The sequence below is a fragment of the Nicotiana tomentosiformis genome, chromosome 12, assembly GCF_000390325.3.
Source record: "Nicotiana tomentosiformis chromosome 12, ASM39032v3, whole genome shotgun sequence".
NCBI lineage: Eukaryota > Viridiplantae > Streptophyta > Magnoliopsida > Solanales > Solanaceae > Nicotiana > Nicotiana tomentosiformis.
Genome location: NC_090823.1, coordinates 94,258,817 through 94,279,689, shown reverse-complemented (window position 1 = coordinate 94,279,689; position 20,873 = coordinate 94,258,817). Strand labels below are relative to the sequence as shown.

General features: G+C 37.8%; 2 long non-coding RNA genes across 3 annotated transcripts; both read left to right on the top strand.

Annotated features, from left to right (window-relative positions):
• The first annotated feature begins 12,408 nt into the window (after positions 1–12,408).
• Positions 12,409–14,381, top strand: LOC108947418 (uncharacterized). Its single transcript, XR_011413076.1, has 3 exons — positions 12,409–12,575; positions 13,900–14,026; positions 14,100–14,381. It is a non-coding gene; the product is annotated as an uncharacterized lncRNA (long non-coding RNA).
• A 57-nt stretch (positions 14,382–14,438) lies between these two features.
• On the top strand, positions 14,439–17,842 carry LOC138903717 (uncharacterized). 2 transcript variants are annotated; one of them, XR_011413077.1, is made up of 3 exons: positions 14,439–14,570; positions 15,274–15,889; positions 16,235–17,842. It is a non-coding gene; the product is annotated as an uncharacterized lncRNA (long non-coding RNA). The 2 variants fall into 2 exon arrangements; XR_011413078.1 differs by having other exon boundaries at positions 14,439–15,889; positions 16,235–16,321; positions 17,583–17,842.
• Positions 17,843–20,873: the final 3,031 nt, after the last annotated feature.

The window sequence follows — 20,873 nt, the reverse complement described above, 5'->3', positions numbered from 1 at the left end:
ACTTTCACAACCGGATGTCCGAATCACGTCAAATCAACTCCGTTTCTCACCAACTTCGGCAGACAAGTCATAAATATTATAGCGGTCCTATACCGGGCTCTGGAACCAAAATACGAACCCGAAGTCAATAAATCCAACATCAGTAAATTCTCAAAAATCATTTAGCTTTCAAACTTTTAATTTTTTATCAAAATTCCATATCTCGGGTTAGGGACCTCGAAATTTGATTCCGGGCATAAGCCCAAGTCCCAAATCACGATACGGACCTACCGAAACTATCAAGACACTGATCCGAGTCCGTTGGCTTAAAATGTTGACCTAAGTCAACTCAATTGAGTTTTAAAGCTCTATTTCACATTTTAATCTATTTTTCACATAAATAATTTACTGACTATGCACGCAAGTCGAGGAATGATAAAATAGTGCTTTTTGAGGTCTTAGAACACGGAATTAATTATTAAATTTAAAGATGACATTTTGGGTCATCACATTCTCCACCTCTAAAACAAACGTTCGTCCTCGAACGAAGTTAGAAAAAGTACCTGAGCTGGTGAATAAGTGTGGATATTTACTCCGTATGTCCAACTCGAACTCCCAGGTAGATGCCTCTACCGGCTGACCTCTCTATTACACTCAAACTGAAGGATAACTGTTAGACCTCAACTGCCGGACCTGCCGGGCTAGAATAGCCACCGGCTCCTCCTCGTAAGTTAAATCTTTGTCCAATTGGACTCAATTGAAATCTAACACATGGGATGGATCACCATGATATTTCCGAAGCATAGACACGTGGAACACCGGATGAACCGCTGATAAACTAGGTGGTAATACAAGCCTGTAGGCTACTTCACCCACCCTTTCAAGAATTTCAAAGGGTCTGATATACCTAGGGCTCAACTTGCCCTTCTTTCCGAACCTCATTACATCTTTCATAGGTGAAACCCAGAGTAATATTCTTTTTCCAACCATGTAATCAATATCACAAATTTTACGGTCGGCATAACTCTTTTGCCTAGACTGAGCTGTGCGAAATCGATCCTGAATAACCTTGACCTTATCCAAGGCATCCTGTACCAAATCGGTACCCAACAACCGAGCCTCTCCCGGTTCAAACCATCCAACTGGCGAACGGCATCGCCTTCCGTATAATGCCTCATATGGATCCATCTGAACACTCGACTAGTAGCTATTATTATAAGCAAACTCCGCAAGTAGCAAGAATTGATCCCAAGAACCTCCAAAGTCTATAACACAAGCGCGAAGCATATCTTCTAATATCTGAATGGTGCGCTCTGACTGTCCGTCTGTCTGTGGATGAAATGTTGTACTCAACTCAACCCACATGCCTAACTCACGCTGTACAGCCCTCCAGAAGTGTGAGGTAAACTGCGTACCTCTATTTAAAATAATGGACGCGGGCACACCGTGAAGGCAGACAATCTCACGAATGTAAATTTCAGCTAACCTCTCTGAAGAATAGGTAACTGCCACTGGAATGAAATGTGCTGACTTGGTCAACCTGTCCACAATGACCCAAAATGCGTCAAATTTTTCTCTGAGTCCGTGGGAGTCCAACAACAAAATCTATAATGATATGCTCCCATTTCCCTCAGGAATTTCTAATTTCTGAAGCAAACCACTAGGTCTTTGATGCTCGTACTTAACTTGTTGACAATTCAGACACCAAACTACATATGCAACTATATCCTTTTTCATTCTCCTCCACCAATAATGTTGCCGCAAATCTTGATATATTTTGGCGGTACCTGGATGTATAGAATACTTAGAACTGTGTGCCTCTTCAAGAATTAATTCACGAAGCTCGTTAACATTAGGCACACAAATATGACCCTGCATTCGCAGAACTCCATCTTTCCCCACAACAACCTTCTTGGAATTGCCGTGTCGCATCGTGTCCTTAAGGACAAGTAAATGAGGATCATCATACTACCTCTTGCTGATGCGCTCATATAAAGAAGACCGAGTGACTGTGCAAGCTAGAACCTGACTAGGTTCTGAAACATCTAACCTCACGAACTGATTAGCCAAAGTCTGAACATCTGTAGCTAATGGCCTCTCACCAACAGGAATATACGCAAGACTGCCCATACTCACAGCCTTTCTACTCAAAGCATCGGCCACCACATTGGCCTTTCCGGGGTGATACAAAATGGTGATATCACAGCCTTTCAACAACTCCAACCATCTTCTCTACCTCAAACTAAGATCTTTTTGTTTGAACAGATACTGAAGGCTACGATGATCAGTAAATACCTCACACGAGACACCGTAGAGGTAATGCCTCCAAATCTTCAGCGCATGAACAATGGATGGCAATTCTAAGTCATGAACATGATAATTCTTCTCGTGAACTTTCAACTGCTGCAACGCATATGCAATCACCTTGCCATCTTGCATTAATACTGCACCAATCCCAATGTGAGATGCGTCACAATATACCGTATACGATCCTAAACCTGTGGATAATACCAACACTGGCGCCTTAGTCAAAGCAGTCTTGAGCTTCTGAAAGCTCAACTCACACTCGTCTGACCATCTGAATGGGACACTTTTCTAGGTCAGTCTGGTCAATGGGCTTGCTATAGATGAAAACCCTTCCACAACCCGACAATAATAACTTGCCAAACCCAGGAAACTTTGAATCTCCGTAACTGAAGTAGGTCTAGGCCAATTCTGAACAGCCTCAATCTTCTTAGGATCCACCTTTATGCCTTCTGTCGATACAACATGCCCCAAAAAGGCAACTGAGTCTAACTAAAACTTACATTTTGAAAATTTGGCATATAACTGATTATTCTTCAAAGTATGAAGCACACTCCGAAGATGTTGCTCATGCTCCTCTCGACTGCTGGAGTAAATCAAGATATCATCAATGAATGCAACCACAAAAGAATCCAAAATAGGGCTTCAATACCCGATTCATCAAATTCATAAATGTTGCTGGGGCATTTGTCAACCCAAATGACATCATTAGGAATTCGTAATGCCCATACCGAGTCCGAAAAGTTGTCTTAGGGACATCAGATGCCCTAATCTTCAACTGATGGTAACCAGACTTTAAATTAATCTTCGAAAATACCTTGGCACCCTGAAGCTGATCAAATAGGTCATCAATTCTTGGCAGCGGATATTTATTTTTGATAGTGGCCTTATTCAACTGCCGATAATCTATACACATCCGCATAGAACCATCTTTCTTCTTTACAAATAATACTGGTGCACCCTAGGGCGAGACACTGGGTCTAATGAATCCCTGATCAAGCAAGTCTTGTAATTGTTCCTTCAATTCTTTCAACTCCGGCGGGGCCATACTGTATGGTGGAATAGAAATAGGCTGAGTGCCTGGAGCCAAATAAATACAAAAGTCAATATCTCTGTCCGGTGTTATCCCCGACAGATCTGCAGGAAATACTTCTGGAAATTAACGAACAACTGGCACTGAGTCCATAGAAGGAACATCCGCACTGGGATTACGAATATAAGCCAAATAGGCTAGACACCCTTTCTCTACCATACGCCGAGCTTTCATATAAGAAATAACCATACTGGCAGAATGACCATGAGTTCCTTTCCACTCTAACCGAGGTAACCCCGGCATGGCTAGGGTCACTGTCTTGGCATGACAATCCAACATAGCATGATAAGGGGATAACTAATCCATACCCAATATAACATCAAAATCTATCATATCAAGAAGTAGAAGATCCACACTAGTCTCAAGACTACCAATAGTAACCACACACGAATGATAGACATGATCTACTATAACAGAGTCTCCCACCAGTGTAGATACACATACAAAAGCATTGAGAGAATCACGAGGCACAACCAAATATGAAGCAAAATAGGAGGACACATAGGAATAAGTAGATCCTTGATCAAATAGAACTGAAGCATCTCTATGGCAAACTGGAATAATACCTGTGATCACAGCATCAGATGACTCAACTTCAGGCCTAGCTGGAAAAGCATAAAATCAGGGTTGGGCCCTACCACTCTGAACTATGTCACTGGGACGCCCTCTAACTGACTGGCATCCACCTCTAATGGTCTGACCTCCACCCCTAATGGCCTGACCTCTACCTCTAATGGCATGACCTCCACCTCTAGCTGCCTGACCCCTACCTCTAGCTGGCTGAGCAGGCGGCGAAGCAACCAGTGCCGGTATGATGGCACGAGAATCCTGCCGAGATCTGTTACTCGCCAACCTAGGGCAATACTTCCTGATGTGACCAATGTTCCCATACTCATAACACCCATCCTAATGTCGTGGCTGTTGAAACTGAAGCTAACCTAAATGGGCCGGATAACCATTGTAGTAACTCTAGAGTGGTGGTGCACTGATAGGAGCTGAAAGTGCACTAAATGTTGGCTGCCCATAGTAAGGAATAATGGGACCGCGACTCCTTGAAGCACCGGGAGATGCATGAAGTGCTGAATGAAACGGTCTGGGAGGATGACCCTTAACAAATTTACCCCTGCCTCCAGGTGAGGCACTACTAAAACCACTGAACTGACGAGGCCTCTTATCAGACCTTTGCCCTCTCTCCTGTGCAAGAACCATTTCGATCCTCCTCGCGACATTAGCAGCTGCCTGAAAAGAAATCTCACTTCCAGTCTCCTTGGCCATCTGAAGCCTGATAGGGTGAGTGAGTCCCTCAATAAACCTTATCACTCTCTCTCCCTCCATATGTAGTAAAAGGAGAGCATGACGGGCCAAATCCACAAAATGAGACTCGTACTGAGTAACAGTCATAGTGCTCTGCTGTAGACGCTCAAATTGCTTGCGGAAATCCTCTCTCAGTGTGATAGGAAGGAACTTCTCCAGAAATAGCTAAGAGAACTGTTCCCAGGTAAGTGCAGGCGATCCAACTGGTCTAGTCAATGTATAATCTCTCCACCACCTCCTGGCGGAACCCGTCATCTAAAATACAGCAAAATCATCCCCATTGGTCTCAACTATACCGATGTTTCGCAGCACCTCATGGCAGAGTTCAAGATAATCTTGTGGGTCCTCAGAAGGTCTACCACTGAAGTGAACTGGAAAGAGCTTAGTAAACTTATCCAATCTCAATAAGGCCTTAAAGAACATGGCGGGCCTATCACCGGTCTGTGCCGCAATAGCTGGCTGAACTACTCCAACTGGCAGGGCTGCTGGAGCCTAATTCTGGGGAACCATCTGCTCCGGAGCGGGTGTAGTGGGAGTTTGTGCTCCTCCCTCAGCCTGTGAGATGGTTGGCGCCACTGAAAATGTACCATTCTGGGCCACGCCCTCCATAAGACTCACCAACGGGACTATAGCGTCTTGAAGTATTGGAGTGGCTATGAATCCTTCCGGGACCTGAACTGGTCCAACTGGTACATTCTGAATTGGAACTTCCTCCTGAAGATCCACTTGAGGTTCTACAACAGGTGCAGCTGCTCGAACTCTAGACTGAGCTCTACCTCTACCTCTGCCTCGGCCTCTAGCACGACCCCGGCCTTGACCTCTACCCCTGGCCATAGTTTTCACCGGGAGCTCTGGTCCCTATCCATCGGTAGATGTATTACGTGTTCTCACTATCTACGATAGAATAAGAGTAGAATAGTTCAACCATCGATGATAGAATAAATTCGCACCATAGAATAAGAAATAAGTGATGTTGTTCCTAAACTTCATAGCCTCCGAGAGTTAAGTACAGACGTCTCCGTACCGATCCTTCAGACTTTACTAAGCTTTCTCATGACTCGTGAGACCTATATAACCTAATGCTCTGATACCAACTGTCACGACCAGAAATTCCCGCCTTCGGGATCGTGATGGCGCCTAACATTTCACTTGCTAGGCAAGCCAACGTTAGAATAATATTATCCATTTTAAAATAATTTTTAAATTTAATTAATAACAAAGAAACAAATGCGGAAGTAAGGTCTGAAATGTAGTGAATAATCCATAAAAATAACGGTGTCTAAATATCATCCTAGAATTGGTGTCACAAGTGCACGAGCTTCTAGAATAATACAAATAAAGGTCCGAATAAAATAAAGTTGTCTGAAAACAAACACACAGCTAAAGTAAAGTAGACGGGGACTTCAGAACTGCGGACGCCGTGCAGTTATACCTCAAGTCTCCTCTGGGTAGCTGAAATCCGAGCAAGTCTATGGTACGTCGCCGGAACCAACTCTGAAATCTGCACATGAAGTGCAGAGTGTAGTATTAGTACAACCGACCTCATGTACTAGTAAGTGTTGAGCCTAACCTAGACGAAGTAGTGACGAGGCTAAGGCAGGTCACTTACATTAACCTGTACGCAATGTTAGTAACAACAACAATAATAGAAATAATCAAGTAACTCATTTTGTTTATAGTTGAAGCCAACTCAGCAGTCATAACCAATTATTATTTCAACCAATTTCCGTTGCAGCGTGTAACCCGCTTCCACAATATTTTCATATTCAATCCTCCAATGTATATATTTTAATCAAGTATATATATAGACTTTTAAATAATTCTGTTGCAGCGTGCAATCCAATCCCCCAATATAGACTTTTAAATAAGTCTGTTGCGGTATGCTTGCGGCGTGCAATCCGATCCCCCAATATAGACTTTAAATAAGTCTGTTACGGCGTGCAATCCGATCCCCCAATATAGACTTTTAAATAAGTCTGTTGCGGCGTGCAATCCGATCCCCCAATATAGACTTTTAAATAAGTCTGTTGCGGCATGAAATTCGATCCCCTAATATATATATATTTACTTTCATTTTCGTTGCGGCGTGTAACCCGTTCCCCCAGTATAACTTTAAACAACTCGTAAATGTAATAAACATTACTCTAATAAATACCACGTCCAATGAGAAACTATTAAGCATCAAGGCACACAATAATTATAATTTATTTATGAACAAACAATGAAAATTAGCAATTAATTATAAAAATCGTGGAGAAAATAGGCAGTTTAATATTTAGTATGCTAAATGTTAATTAGCAATTTAAACACACTAGTCAAATAAGCATGTGACAATTATTGCAGGATTCAAGAATTAATATTTGACATGGATTATAAGTGAAACAATTAATATAATAATTCATTCATGATTTAAAAGGGTTTATGATTTTCAAATAATTATGCAAACAATTAATTTGATGACATATAGACACTCGACACCTCGCCTATATGTCGTTCACATGCATTTCACATAACAATTAATTTAAGGGTTCTATTCCCTCAAGTCAAGGTTAACCACGACACTTATCTCGTTTTTCAATTTCAGTCAATTACTCGACCACAACTTTTTCTTTTAAATTTAACTCCAAAAGATTCAAATTTCTTCACAAACAATTCGATATACTCGATACAAATCATAAAAATTAATTCTATATGAATTTACTAATTTTTGGGATTAAATTCGAAATTCACTTTAAAAATTGACAGTGGGGACCACGTCTCAAATCTCGGAAAAATTTACGAAATCCGAATACTCATTCCGAGACGAGTCTAACCATACCAAAATTATCAAATTCCGATGTCAAATGGACCTTCAAATCTTAAATTTTCGTTTTTGGAAGATTTTATAAAAATCTGATTTTTTGCATAAATTCACGGATTCATGATGTAAATGAGTATGGAATCATGAAATATATTCAATATAGGATAAGGAACACTTACTCCAATATTTTTTCGTGAAGATCGCCCAAGAATCGCCTTACCCGAGCTCAAAAATGAAAAATGGTTGAAAATGGGACGAATCCCATTTTCTAGAACTTAAGTTCTGTTTCTCGAATTTTTATCTTATGCGATCGCATACAATGCTTCGCGATCGCGAAGCACATTTTTGGCTGCCAAGCTTTTTGCTCTACGTGAACGCGTAAAACACCACGCGAACGCGATGCTTTGACTCACAGACTTACGCGATCGCAAAGGAATTCACGCGATCGCGATGAGTAAAGCGTGTGGCTCAGCTTTAGCCTCTTTAACTCTACGCGAACGCGACCTTGGCCAAGCGTTCGCGAAGCACCGCTTCACACCCCCACGCGATTGCGTCCTCAATTTCGTGAATGCAAAGAACAACTTTGGCTGGCTTCTCAGATTGCCTTACGCGATCACGAACGACCTCATGCGATCGCGATGAGTAAAGATTTTGCAATAAAACACCAGAAATCTCCCATCTTCCTTAAGTCCAAAATGGTCCGATGAGCATCCGAAACTCACCCGAATCCTGGGGGCTCCAAATCAAATATGCACACAAGTCCTAAAATATCATACGAATTTGCTCACGTGATCAAATCGCTAAAATAACATCTAGAACTACGGATTGAACCCCAAATCGAATGACATTTTCAAGAAAATTTTAAAACTTATATTTTCACAACCGGACGCCCGAATCACGTCAAATCAACTTCGTTTCTCACCAAATTCGGCAGATAAGTCATAAATATTATAGTGGTCCTATACCGGGTTCCGAAACTAAAATACGGACCTGGTGTCAATAAATCCAATATCAGTAAATTCTCAAAAATCATTTAGCTTTCAAACTTTTAATTTTTTATCAAAATTCCATATCTCGGGCTAGAAACCTTGAAATTCGATTCCGGGCATACGCTCAAGTCCCAAATCATGATACGGACCTACCAGAACTGTCAAGATACTGATCCGAGTCCGTTTGCTCAAAATATTGACCAAAGTCAACTCAGTTGAGTTTTAAAGCTCTATTTTACATTTTAATCCATTTTCAGATAAATATTTTACGGACTGCGCACGCAAGTTGAGAAATGATAAATAGTGCTTTTCGAGATCTTAGAATACGGAATTAATTATTAAATTTAAAGATGGCATTTTGGGTCATCACAAAAATTCAAAAAAATTCGAAATTTTAAAGTTATGTCGTCTGTATGCTAGCACGGTAATTAAGTTAAGCCTTTTCTAAATGTATAGGAAACTAAAACCTTTTAGTTACTGATCTCATTTATTTTAGCACGTTACATCATATTTTTTAACTAAATCATAATTATCATCTTATCTATCCAATAATAAAAGTTCATTGTAATTATATTAAATAACTCATATAATTATCAAATAACTTTTGAATGATACCCATTGTGCTATAAATAATATGAAAATATAACGTGATTCAAAACGAATAAGAATACATTATAACAAAATGAATCTAAAATTCTTTATTTACTAATTTTCTAAATTCATTTGTTATTTATCCATCAACATCATTATTACAATCTTCAATCCATTCTTACTTGTAAGTTGTATCTTTTTAATGAAAATCATAAAGTGGTTCATTTGTAAATACATATTTATTTAGAAATAGTCTCATATAAGATAATAATTCATCGTGATTTATAATTATGATAAAAGAAAGAATAATGTGATAGACAAAACTAAGTCATACTAATGGATTGCGTTAATTCAAAACTTGAGAAACTGCTGATTCAGGCGACTTTTGGGTAGTTGTTCCCTATTTTGGATCTTAATTACTTTTTTTATATTTTAAAAGAATTAAATTCAAGTTGGTTTAACCAACTTTACTTTGAGGGTTTTGTTAGAACATGAAGTATTAGAGTTAGAAAGTTAGAACTGTTATATTCTCAAGTTAGAAATTGACCCACGTAGGGCAAGTGTGTATAGTGTGTTTGACACATATGCATAAGTCGTGTATTCATCAGATTATCAAGTTTTAAGCATATGACTTCTCTTTTAATTCTCTCTCACACAAATTTACACGTAGGTATATTGTAGTTCTAATTTGTACAGCCCCTTCGAGGATAGTAAGAAACAGGTTGAGGCCTAAGAAGTTCAAAGAAATCTAAGCAACAAGATCTTTGACTCATTTTTCTCCCTTTGATTGTTTGAACTACAAACTTTTTAAGCTTGTATAATACTACATTTACCAAACTGAGATATAACACTTGAATCTTTCATTTTAGTTTGTAACTTACTATCTTATGTTTATCGGGAGAGGGTATGTCACCTTCTATATATGCTGGCTTTATATGGAGAAGCTGACATTTTTGAGCTAATGTCAAAGACAAAGTCAAAAAGATGCAGGACAAGTTGGACATGCAGAGGACAATTTGGACAGGCGCAACACATGATACAAATTCATGAATAATTGTCTATGTATAAATGAGCTCGAAATACATTAAATACAGATTTCTAAACAGGGGCGGAGCTACAATAGTGGGTGTGGATTCGGGCGAACCCAATGACTTTTTTCGGAACCCTGTATTTGTATTGAAATATTTACTAAATCTATATAAATATATACTGCCAAACCCAATAACAAAAGGGGTCTTGGTTTAACGATAAGGGTTGTAGGTTCGCTGGAAAAGATGGGGGATCGATTCCCCCTGGAATCAATGTTTTATTTTAAAATATTGGTTGCTTGAACTACAATTCTTTTTGGCCAAAAGTACTACATTTAATAAACTGTTGTATAACACATGAATCTTTAATTGTAGGTTTGCAACTTACCCTCTGTATATTATGTTTATCAAGAGAGGGTATGTCACCTTTTACATATGTCCGCTTTATATCGTGAAGCGGACAATTTTGAGCCAAATTCAAAGACAAAGTCGGACAGGTGCAGGAAAAATCGGACAAGCACATGACAAGTCGGACTTGCGCAGGACTATTCGGACAGGCTCACGACAAGTCAGACTGGCGCGGTATCTGTATTTGTACCTAGAACATCAGCTTCATCAGTTTCAAGCACAGAAGAGTTGCTCGTGGTGGAAAAGTTTAGACTTGCATTTCTAGAGATAGATAATCGACTAGCACCAAAGCGAGCAAAGAATTCAAGACAACATCACCGTTATGCAGAAAAAGAACAGGTAATTATGAATAGTAGGGAAAAAGCACGGACGTAAATCCCTGAACATTAGGAATTGAACATAGATATGTACTTCTGTAAACCTCTATTTCATCTTTATCAGCCAATAGAAAGAGCTTCTGTTTAGCAGTAGATGGTTATACGGAAGCAAATATGTTAGCAAGCCTCATGTACACTTGCATTTAATTATGTACAGTTATATTTAGTCTTTTATTTATTATATTTTTTCAAGGGATAATATGGTACAAGCATTGACTTCCCAACATTCTATCTTACTCTTTTTTAGGCTAAAAGACACTACTAAAAAATTCGACAAAAACCGACTAAGGTCGACCGACCAACTTTGGTCGGTCAAAAAACCGACCAAAGTTGGTCGGTTTTTCAAAATATTTTTTTTTAATTTTTTTTTTTACGAAACCGACCAACTTTGGTCGGTTTTCTTTGGCGCAAAAATGCGAGAAACTATTTTTGAGTCCCGCAAAATTTATGTTTCAAGAAACCGACCAACTTTGGTCGGTTTTTTAATTAAAATAAATAAAAATTAATATTAAAAAAACCGACCAAAATTGGTCGGTTAATTCGGCGGGTCATTTAAAAAAACCGACCAACTTTGGTCGGTAATTTTACTTTTTAATAAAACCGACCAACTTTGGTCGGTTATTTTCGTGCGAAAATACAATTAAAGAGTATAAATCAAATAAAAGACAATCTTAAAACAAAATGTACCAATGGTCTAGTGGTAGAATAGTATCCTGCCACAGTACAGACCCTGGTTCGATTCCCAAATGGTGAATTTTTTTATTACATAATTAAAATACCGACCAACTTTGGTCGGTTTTTTTTGCAATATTTTTTTTTTTGAATTTAATTGACCGACCAAGTTGGTCGGTAATTTCCAACCAACTTTAGTCGGTATTCCTTTCCGACCACAAAAATACCGTCCACACATAAATGGTCACGTTTTGGTTGATTTTTGGCCATTACCGACCAACGTTGATCGGTATTTTTGATCGGTTTTTACCGGATTTCTAGTAGTGAGAAGTTCACACCCCTTTCAGATTTGAAATGATATTCGAAACAATATGATCCCGATGTTTTGTGCTTAAAAAGGAACTAATAATAGTTGGTACTACAAAATGAAGAACAAATCTCTCCATATCAACGAGTTCCAAATATCGTAAAATTATTTTGTACTAATATCAATCATAATTTACACAACTAGAAAAATATTAATTTGTGACTAAAATTTCCGACTGAAAATAAAGTAGTCGCTAATGGGACTACTTTTGCGATTGCTATAGTCAGAAATAGATCTGAATTTTTATTACATTTTTTAAAAAAGAAATTAGACTATTATTCCGACGAAAGCAGTGTGAAAATAGCGCGCCAATTTCCCGCCTTCACTTTTGCGACCAATTCGGTCGGACAATAAAAAGTCAAAAATATTAGTTGACCAACAAAGAAACTGCGTCGGTCGCTAAGTTAAAATTAAAATGGTAAAAGAATATTTAAGTGGGTTTGCGACCACGGTAGTTAGAAATCTAAATTTAATATTTCAAGCCAAAACCCTATTTTCCCAATTTGTGCGCGCCCTATTTCCCCAATTTTCCTCCTCTCTCTCTCTCTTTCGATGTCTTCCACTCTATCTCAGCGGCTGACAGAGGCAAACGGGCGGACAAGGCAAAGGCTGACAAAGGCAAACCCAGTAAAAGCAAAGCTTCCACCGTACAGGTGTGATCTCTATGTTCATTTCTATGTTTATATGTTTTCCATTTTCCCTAACAAGGGAAAATGCTGCCATAAACTTCATATGCTTAAACCCTTTGTACCTATTTGATGACTCTCGAGAAATTCTCAATTGAAATACAAAGTTGACTTTTGTTATATCATCAATGTATATTTTGAGCCCTTACTCGGATCCATTTTAAAGATATTTTTGGGCATGACTTTTGTTTTTCAAATATTTCAATACTTTAACTAGTTTGGTCATAAAGATTTACAAATACTGAACTTCAAGTGAAATATCAAAACAGTGGGTTTAATTGTGTATTTCTAAGTGAAATGCTAGTTTGCGCTCATGAATCTTCAATTTTTACAGTAAATGTAATTTTAGAAGAGAACAATGCAAACATACATCAAAAAGAGTTGTTATTATGTGTTTCAATCATGATATTCTAATTTCAACATATGAATATACTGAGTTTAAGTAAAAAAAATATCTTTTATATTTTTGTTCTTTTCTTGCTGTTCTGTTTTTTTTTTGGGTAATTTATTTTTGAAATTTTCATTTGGAACTATCATTTCTACTTTTTAGGGAAAACCCCTTATGTGTGTAGCTATATTCTTGGTTTCTGTTTTGGATTTTCTTATATGATTTCTGGGTCTTTGAGAAATCAGCATGAAAGCAGTTAGGTATATGACTATATTAGTGGGGGAATATTCTTAAATTTCTGCTTAGTTAAAGGATGATTGCTGTAATTTACTTCTACAGAAGAAATTTGAAATTTCACGTTTTGTTATTATGGAGATGTTAATAGAACCAAATATTGTAATTAGTTGAATATAAAATTTAATGCAAGACGGATGCCTTGAAATAATTGTAGATTATGTGTGAAGATGTAACATGGCTTGACAAATTTTTTTTATGTAATCTATCAAATATTATGATTAGTCCATCATATAAGATTAGTGACCTGCAGTAATTGTATATTATGGGTGTAAATGTAACATGTAATTTAAACGTTTTTAACTATCATATATAAGTTATAGTTCTAATACTTCAAATACTATCAGAAGTTATAGACTTCTTAAAGGATGATGCTATAATGGAACATCAACAACAACATTTGTTTCTGTTGGTAACAATGACTTTTTTGAGTAATATATTGTGTTAAATATCTTGGATTTATTTGTGTAGATGGAGCTTGCATATCGTAGATGGATGTATAATCGGACTTATGTTAATTTGAATTTATCTTGGATTTATTTGAATATATCTTGGACTTATCTTGGATTTATTTGAATATATTTTTAATATATGTTAATTTTAATGCAGGTTTGTTCCTTCCAATGAATCTACGAAGGTGGTTGTGGATTGTGTTAAAGCATTTTATCGAGATGCTTGGAATAAATGCTCAGATATACCGTACATTTACAGAGACCAGATGTGGAATCAATTTAGGGTACGAAACCAATAAATTTTATATTATTTATCAAATTACTCTTATTTCATCTAATATTTTAAATTATTTGTAGACAAGGTGTGCATGGTTTCCCAAATATCATCAACAAATAAGTCATAATTTCAAGAAAAAAGGTAGTGATAGGCTTAAAAATATGTTGTATAAGGCTCGACTCGAACAAAAGATTCCCAGTTGATACTAAAAGACATATGAGATAGACTTAATGTGATTTGGGCCTCTGAAGAATTTAAGAAGAGGAGCAACGCTGGAAAGGCTGCCCGGGCCTCCAATACAGGTGGCTCATTGCACACTGGGAGTTCAGTTAGTATGGAGACCCATCGAAGGAGAATGGTAACTTTCTTATTATATTTGCTTTGATTTTAAATATATGCGATTGAACTTTATCTAACTTAAATTTTTTTTGCAGCAAAAAGAAAAAAAAGGGAGACTTGTGACTTATGCTGAGATTTTTGAGGACAAACATATGAAAAAGAAAAAGGACGGTACAAAAGAAGGGGTCGAGCCGCGTGCTGCGAGGACATATGTAAGCATCTTCAGATAAACAACTTTCTTGATACCTAAGTGGATTAACATATCGTAGAGCTAATATATTAGTTAATCAAGCATATTACCATAGAGGGATTATCAGATAAACAGCCTATATTTGATGAGTGTACCTCTTTCGAAAATTGAACTTAACAAGCTTCAATGGAATAGTTATGCATACCTTATACTCTTCAGGTCTTTAGAACCACTAGAGAGGATTCTAAAGGAGAATTTCATTTTTAAAAGTGCATTTTGAGGAATGAATAGGAAAGAATTCGATTGTCTACTCAGATGTTTCTTATCTGAGTGGTACTTCTGGCATTGAAGCCATCAAATACAGTAAATAGATCGATTTAAAATTGTTGGGGCCTTGAAAATTTAGACTGCCTATTTTGAGCCATGGTGCTATCGAAGTGGTTGATCTTTTCCTAATTATCAGTGATATGAGCATTCTTTTCTCTCTGTTGCTTTGAAAAGTATCAACAATCCAATTGCACTCACCACTACCACAATGCCAACAATTAATCCTATGACAACACCAATTTTGATAGTGGATTGTTGTTTCTTCTCATCATGAGTTTTTGGAATAAGCTTAACAGCTAATGCTTATTTTTCACAAAATGTATGTGGATGTTGATACTTAGTACTACTTGAACTAATATTTAGTACCTCAAGTGAGTGAAATCTACTAATCTTGGCAGGTAATGGACACCACAATTCAAGTGAAACTAATGACAATTTTTTTAGATTTGAAAGACTTGGAAAAGAATTCTATTTACAGCTGGAACTAACTGAGCAGAAGAAGATGGAACTAATAAAAACAAAAACAGACCAAGAAATAAGAGAATGAAAGGAAACTGGGAATTGTTCCTCATTTTCTCTTTTAGCATAAAAGAGAAATCAAAACTATAAAAAACCTCAAAATACCAACAATTTTTTCAGCTCATAAAAGTGTGAGCACTTTTGTTTAAACTGCCTAGAGAGTTTTGTGGAATGAAAGGGAGCTGGGCGTGAGGATCTTAAGTGCGAGTGCTTGGACGCACCTGCGCAACCGCAGATGTGGTTCAAGTGCGCAGAAGCGCAATCGCAGAAGCGAATTAAGGACCGCAGGTGCAAGGTTTTGCTGAGTGAGGCTGTTTCGCAGAAGCAAAGTCTTTACCGCAGAAGCGGTGGTCGCAGATGCGACGATCTGTCCGCAAATGCGGATTCGCTGGGCAGAAAGTTATAAGTTCGAGGATTGGTCATTTTTATAACATATTGAGCTATGGACTTCGGAATAGAGCGATTTTTGGAGCAAATTTCATCATAAGGATTGGGGTAAGTATTCTCTACTCGGTATTGATAACATTTTATGAATCCATCTTCGTTTTTAACAATTGATTGATGAATTTAAAGAGGAAAATTGGGGGTTTTGGCCTAAAATTTTATAATATGAATTTTTGAGTTTTGAACATCGAATTGGAGTCGGAATTGAGTGAAACTAGTATGGTTGGACTCGTAATTGAATGTGTTATTAGATTGTATAAATTTTGTCGGGTTCCGAAGTCCGGGCTCGGGTTGGGTGTTTGGCCGATTTTTGGCTTTTGATTCAAGATTTGATCTTTTCCGATCGGGATTGGTTCCTTTAGCATTGTTTGATCTATTTGAGTTATTTTTGGTTAGTTTCGAACCGTTCGGAGGTTGGAACGTGCGGGATGGCATTTTGGAGCGTCGCTTGGCTTACTCGGTGTTGGAATTGGCTTGTTCGAGGTAAGTAACTCTTCTAATTTTGGAGCTGAGGGTATGAAACCCCGAAATACGTGTTACGTGATTTGTGTTGAGGTGACACATATATTAGGTGACGGGTGTGTGGGCGTGCACCATGTGATAAACTAAATGAGTTGTCAATCATGCTAGATATTATGTTTAGTCTTTATGTCGATACTGTTGGGATCCATAGTGGTCGTTTCTTGCTGTCATCTCACTGATTTTATTGATATTTCGTATTCAGTCATATTCATGCATTTATATCATATCTCAGTCTGAGTTGTTATTTATTGATACATCATATCATTGTTGTCGGGCTAGTTTCATGACGTTGTGAGCCCGTGATGAGACTGGAGAGATTGATGGCCGAGTAAGGCCGAGAGCCCGATTATGAGTGACAGTTCTGGGTTCGGGCTGCACGCCGCAACATGCTATATTGATTTATGCCTGAATCTGGCTTATGATAGTGCTTGGGCTGTAGGAGCCCCTCCAGAGTTTGCACATCCCCAGTTAGCGCGGTTGATTATATTGAGGGATGGATCTTCCCTGGACATGGATCTTGTCTGAAGCATTTATATACCTGGAGATGGATCTTCTTCATGGGGCCGGATTTCCCTTCCTTGGTACTGAGTGACTGATGCTCAGTGATGTATATATTCCGGAATGGATCTTTTCTGGGCCGTATGGGCCATATACAGTACCGAGTGGTTGAGCATGATGAGTGAAAAATATGAGACAGTAAGATTAAGTACTCTGAGAGTGTGAGTACATGATTCATCTCGGAGATACATGGCATTGGCATGCACACATGACATACATGCATAGAGATATATTTTTCCTCATGTTGTACGGTATCACGTCATCCATGACTTTTTACACACATTGATATGTGGACATAGAGAGGTATTTCACACTTGTTATCTGGAAAAAAAATATCTTATTTATTGTTGAAAGGATTTGGGAAAAAATTATTGTTTTCAAACTTATTCATATTTTCGGCAACTTCAGTAAACGATTTAGATTTTTACTGATGTACTTAAAAGGCAGAACCATTTTCAGAAATCATGATTTTGCTGAGCATTTTTTTATCTGAGTTACTTCTTGTATTATTTGTTTTAAGATGTTATGGGCTGTTGTTGGCTATTGGTGGGGGCACGACCTTGGTACAAGCTCGTCACTACTTTCAACCTAAGGTTAGGTTTGTTACTTATTGAGTACACGGGGTCGGTTATACTCATACTACACTTCTGCACCTTGCGTGCAGATGTTGGCTGTTGATATTGCTGTGATCGATGGGAGCTGGATTGAAGATGTACCTGCCTCTTGTTCGTGATAGCTTTAGATCTGCAAAACTATGTTTATGTACTATTCAAATAGACTATGTATTTATTTCATTTCCTCTTTGTAAACTTTATTCTTAGAAGCTCATGATTTGTACTTCCAGTTCTTGGGGAATGTATTAGATTCATATATTTCTTTACTTAATTACTTCTTTAATTGTTATTGAAATTGGTTATTGGTTAATTGGCTTACCTAGCGGGTTGGATTAGGTGCCATCATGACTAGTTGGATTTTGGGGTCGTGACATGCGCTATGTTTGATGCGCTATACCTGTATTAAAAACGCCCAGTCTTCTTCTTTGGGATAGAAGCCAAGAAAACGGTCCCTCCTATTTTTAAAGCTTAAAGCTCCATTGGAGCCCACCCGTCCTCCAAAAATCATGTCCCGTCATTATTTTAGCGAGCTGACACCCGATCCAAGGCGTTATCGTATAGTGGAGCTCTTTTATTTTCCGTTTCGGTGGTCAAATCTTCAATCTATTTCAATTAAAAAAAACTCTAAAAAGAGGTATTCTGAATCACTTTTGTAGTATAACTCATGTATATAATTGATTAATTTGTTGTTTTACTGTGTTGTATGCTTTTTGTGATCGTTTTTGATTTTTTTTATCCGGATTAGTTTATTTATGTGCAAAAAATTATAAAAATTGTATATTGTTCTTTTATTGAATAATTAGTGTTATATTTGACTTTAGTATTGTACATATAATAATATGTGACTTTATTGTTGTTTAGTGCCCTTTAGTGTTATGTTGTGCCTTTTATTATAATGTAGTGTCGTTTATCCTAGTAGAACTGATAATATATTTTAATTTATGTTAGTTGATGTTGTTTATGACCATTTAGAGTAGTGTGACTTTAGTGCTCTTTAGGATTCTTTAGTGTAGAATAAAAACTGCCCTCATTAACTAACTCGGTTAGAGTACTCAATTATGGATAAAATATTAATCAATTATTAAGTATTTATTAAATGTATTATTAGATAACAATCAAATATTAGATATGAATCATAAAATAATTAGTTGACAGTACAAAACACACGCTGTCGGATTTTTGTGTAAAATATAAAAGTTAACAAACAAATCACTACGAATGAAATAAATTGAATATTATTTAGTATTACATTTTTAGTATTTTTATATAAATAATTATTAAAAATATCATGATTAGTTAAGAAAATTAAATAACCCAAAAATATCTGAAAAACAAAATGATATTTCAAACATAACCCCTGCCGAATTTTAGTCAAAATATCGAAGAAACTAACATATAAATAATTATTTTATTTATCACCCTAAGTAATAATATAGAAAATTTATCGATTAAATATTCATATAAAAAATATCGCAATAAATTTAAAGATGTTAAACGATTAAAGAGAAAAATACTTTAATTAATACTCCCTCCGTTCCAATTTATGTTAACCTGTTTGATTAGGCACGAAGTTTAAGAAAAAATGGAGACTATTGGAATTTGTGGTCCTAAACAAGTCACAAAGGGGTCCAGAGTATTTGTATGGTTATAAAAGCTTCTCATTAAAGGTAGAGTTGAAAGTTTAAGCTATATTATTTCCAAATGTAGAAAGGGATCATTATTTTTGGAACGGACTAAAAAGGAAATAGATTCACATAAGCTGGAACCGATGGAATATTATTTAATTTACAGACATCGTCATCGATCCTCCCCTTGTGCATCCTGGATCTGTTGTTCGAGAGCTACTTTTGCTCCAGGGTGGCCATAGGTCTTGACACATCTGGGATGGACAGTTGCTGTCCCAGACCTTCCACCCCAGACGTATAGACGATCTTTGGGTGTTCATTAGGGACCGCAAACTTCATCCCCGTACAGTTACACTCCTTGAGAGCACGGGGTTTTACCGGATTATAGAGATCGGCCGGTTGCAGTTCGACTGGCCCCTGATCACAGCTATGATAGAGCGGTGGCGACCGGAGACTCTCACATTTTATCTACCTATCGGCGAGGCTACCATCACGCTAGAGGATGTGGAGGTTCTATTCGGGTTGCCCGTTGATGGTATGGCTGTCAGCTACTCGCAGGCTCTTAGGGATTATACGAGAGAGGACTATCTACATATGTTGCAGAGGCTCACCAGTTTCTATCCTGCGGAGACTTACAACTGGGGTGGAGCTGTTCTAGCTGCCGGTCGTCTATGGGCACCGTGAGAGATATCGCCGGTTTTATTCCGCTGCTGCAGGTGATAACATTATCAATTCTTTTCATGATTATAATAGAGATAGTACAAAGTGACTTAAATTTTACGCCCACAATCAATATTAGGTTTGGGCCTGGGAGCGGTTTATGCAAATCCAGCCACCTCTCCCATCGATAGCTCTAGATGCACCACCTCCATCATTTCTACCACTTGCTAAGAGGTGGGTAGATAGGCGAGGTCGTGTCCCCGAGGTCGACGCTCTACATCATCTCTCTTATTACATAGATATGTTGGATTTACATGAAGACGCTCAGGTAAATATATGACTAAGTTTGTTTGATAATGCTTGATTTGTTTTGCGTTTACTCATGATTCTTTTGTTTAATAAATAGTTAATATGGAGGCCATACAACTACGAGCTCATCACTGGATTGCCAGATATTGCTCCCCCGGTCGATATATGTGTATGTCTTGAATCCCACTTATGTGTCTCGATATAGTCGAGCATCATGCCATCGATCAAGTCCTTCGACAATTTGGTCGACACCAGCTTATACCTATTTCGTCCAGTTGGCACTCCACACATTACGAGCGGGATGATCGCTGCAAGGTTGACCAGACAAACTTGGCCTGGCTAGAGGCCCAAATAAAGGATTGAATTAGAGATATGGCATGATTCCACCATACCCCTCCACATAACCGTTTGGACGGGGAGCATGAGTGCATAGGTTGGTATCACCATGTTACTCGCCTTCTGATCGGGAATCTCGTTCATCACGATGGTGATCGGTACGTTCCATACGCCGGGAGGCATGAGGCACTGGTACGCTATTTGATCTACTTACTTATCATGTTACATTACTTTAATATCCTTCCTTAATTAATATGTTATATGCTATGCAGTCTATTGGCTTACACCGTTTCTACCAGTTGGGACTGGAGATGCTATAGCATGCAGGTGACGGAGCGGTAGTTGTGAACGAGTTTCGTTGTCGGGTTAAAGATCTTTTTGCTGACACATTGAGAGTTGTCCGAGAGGATG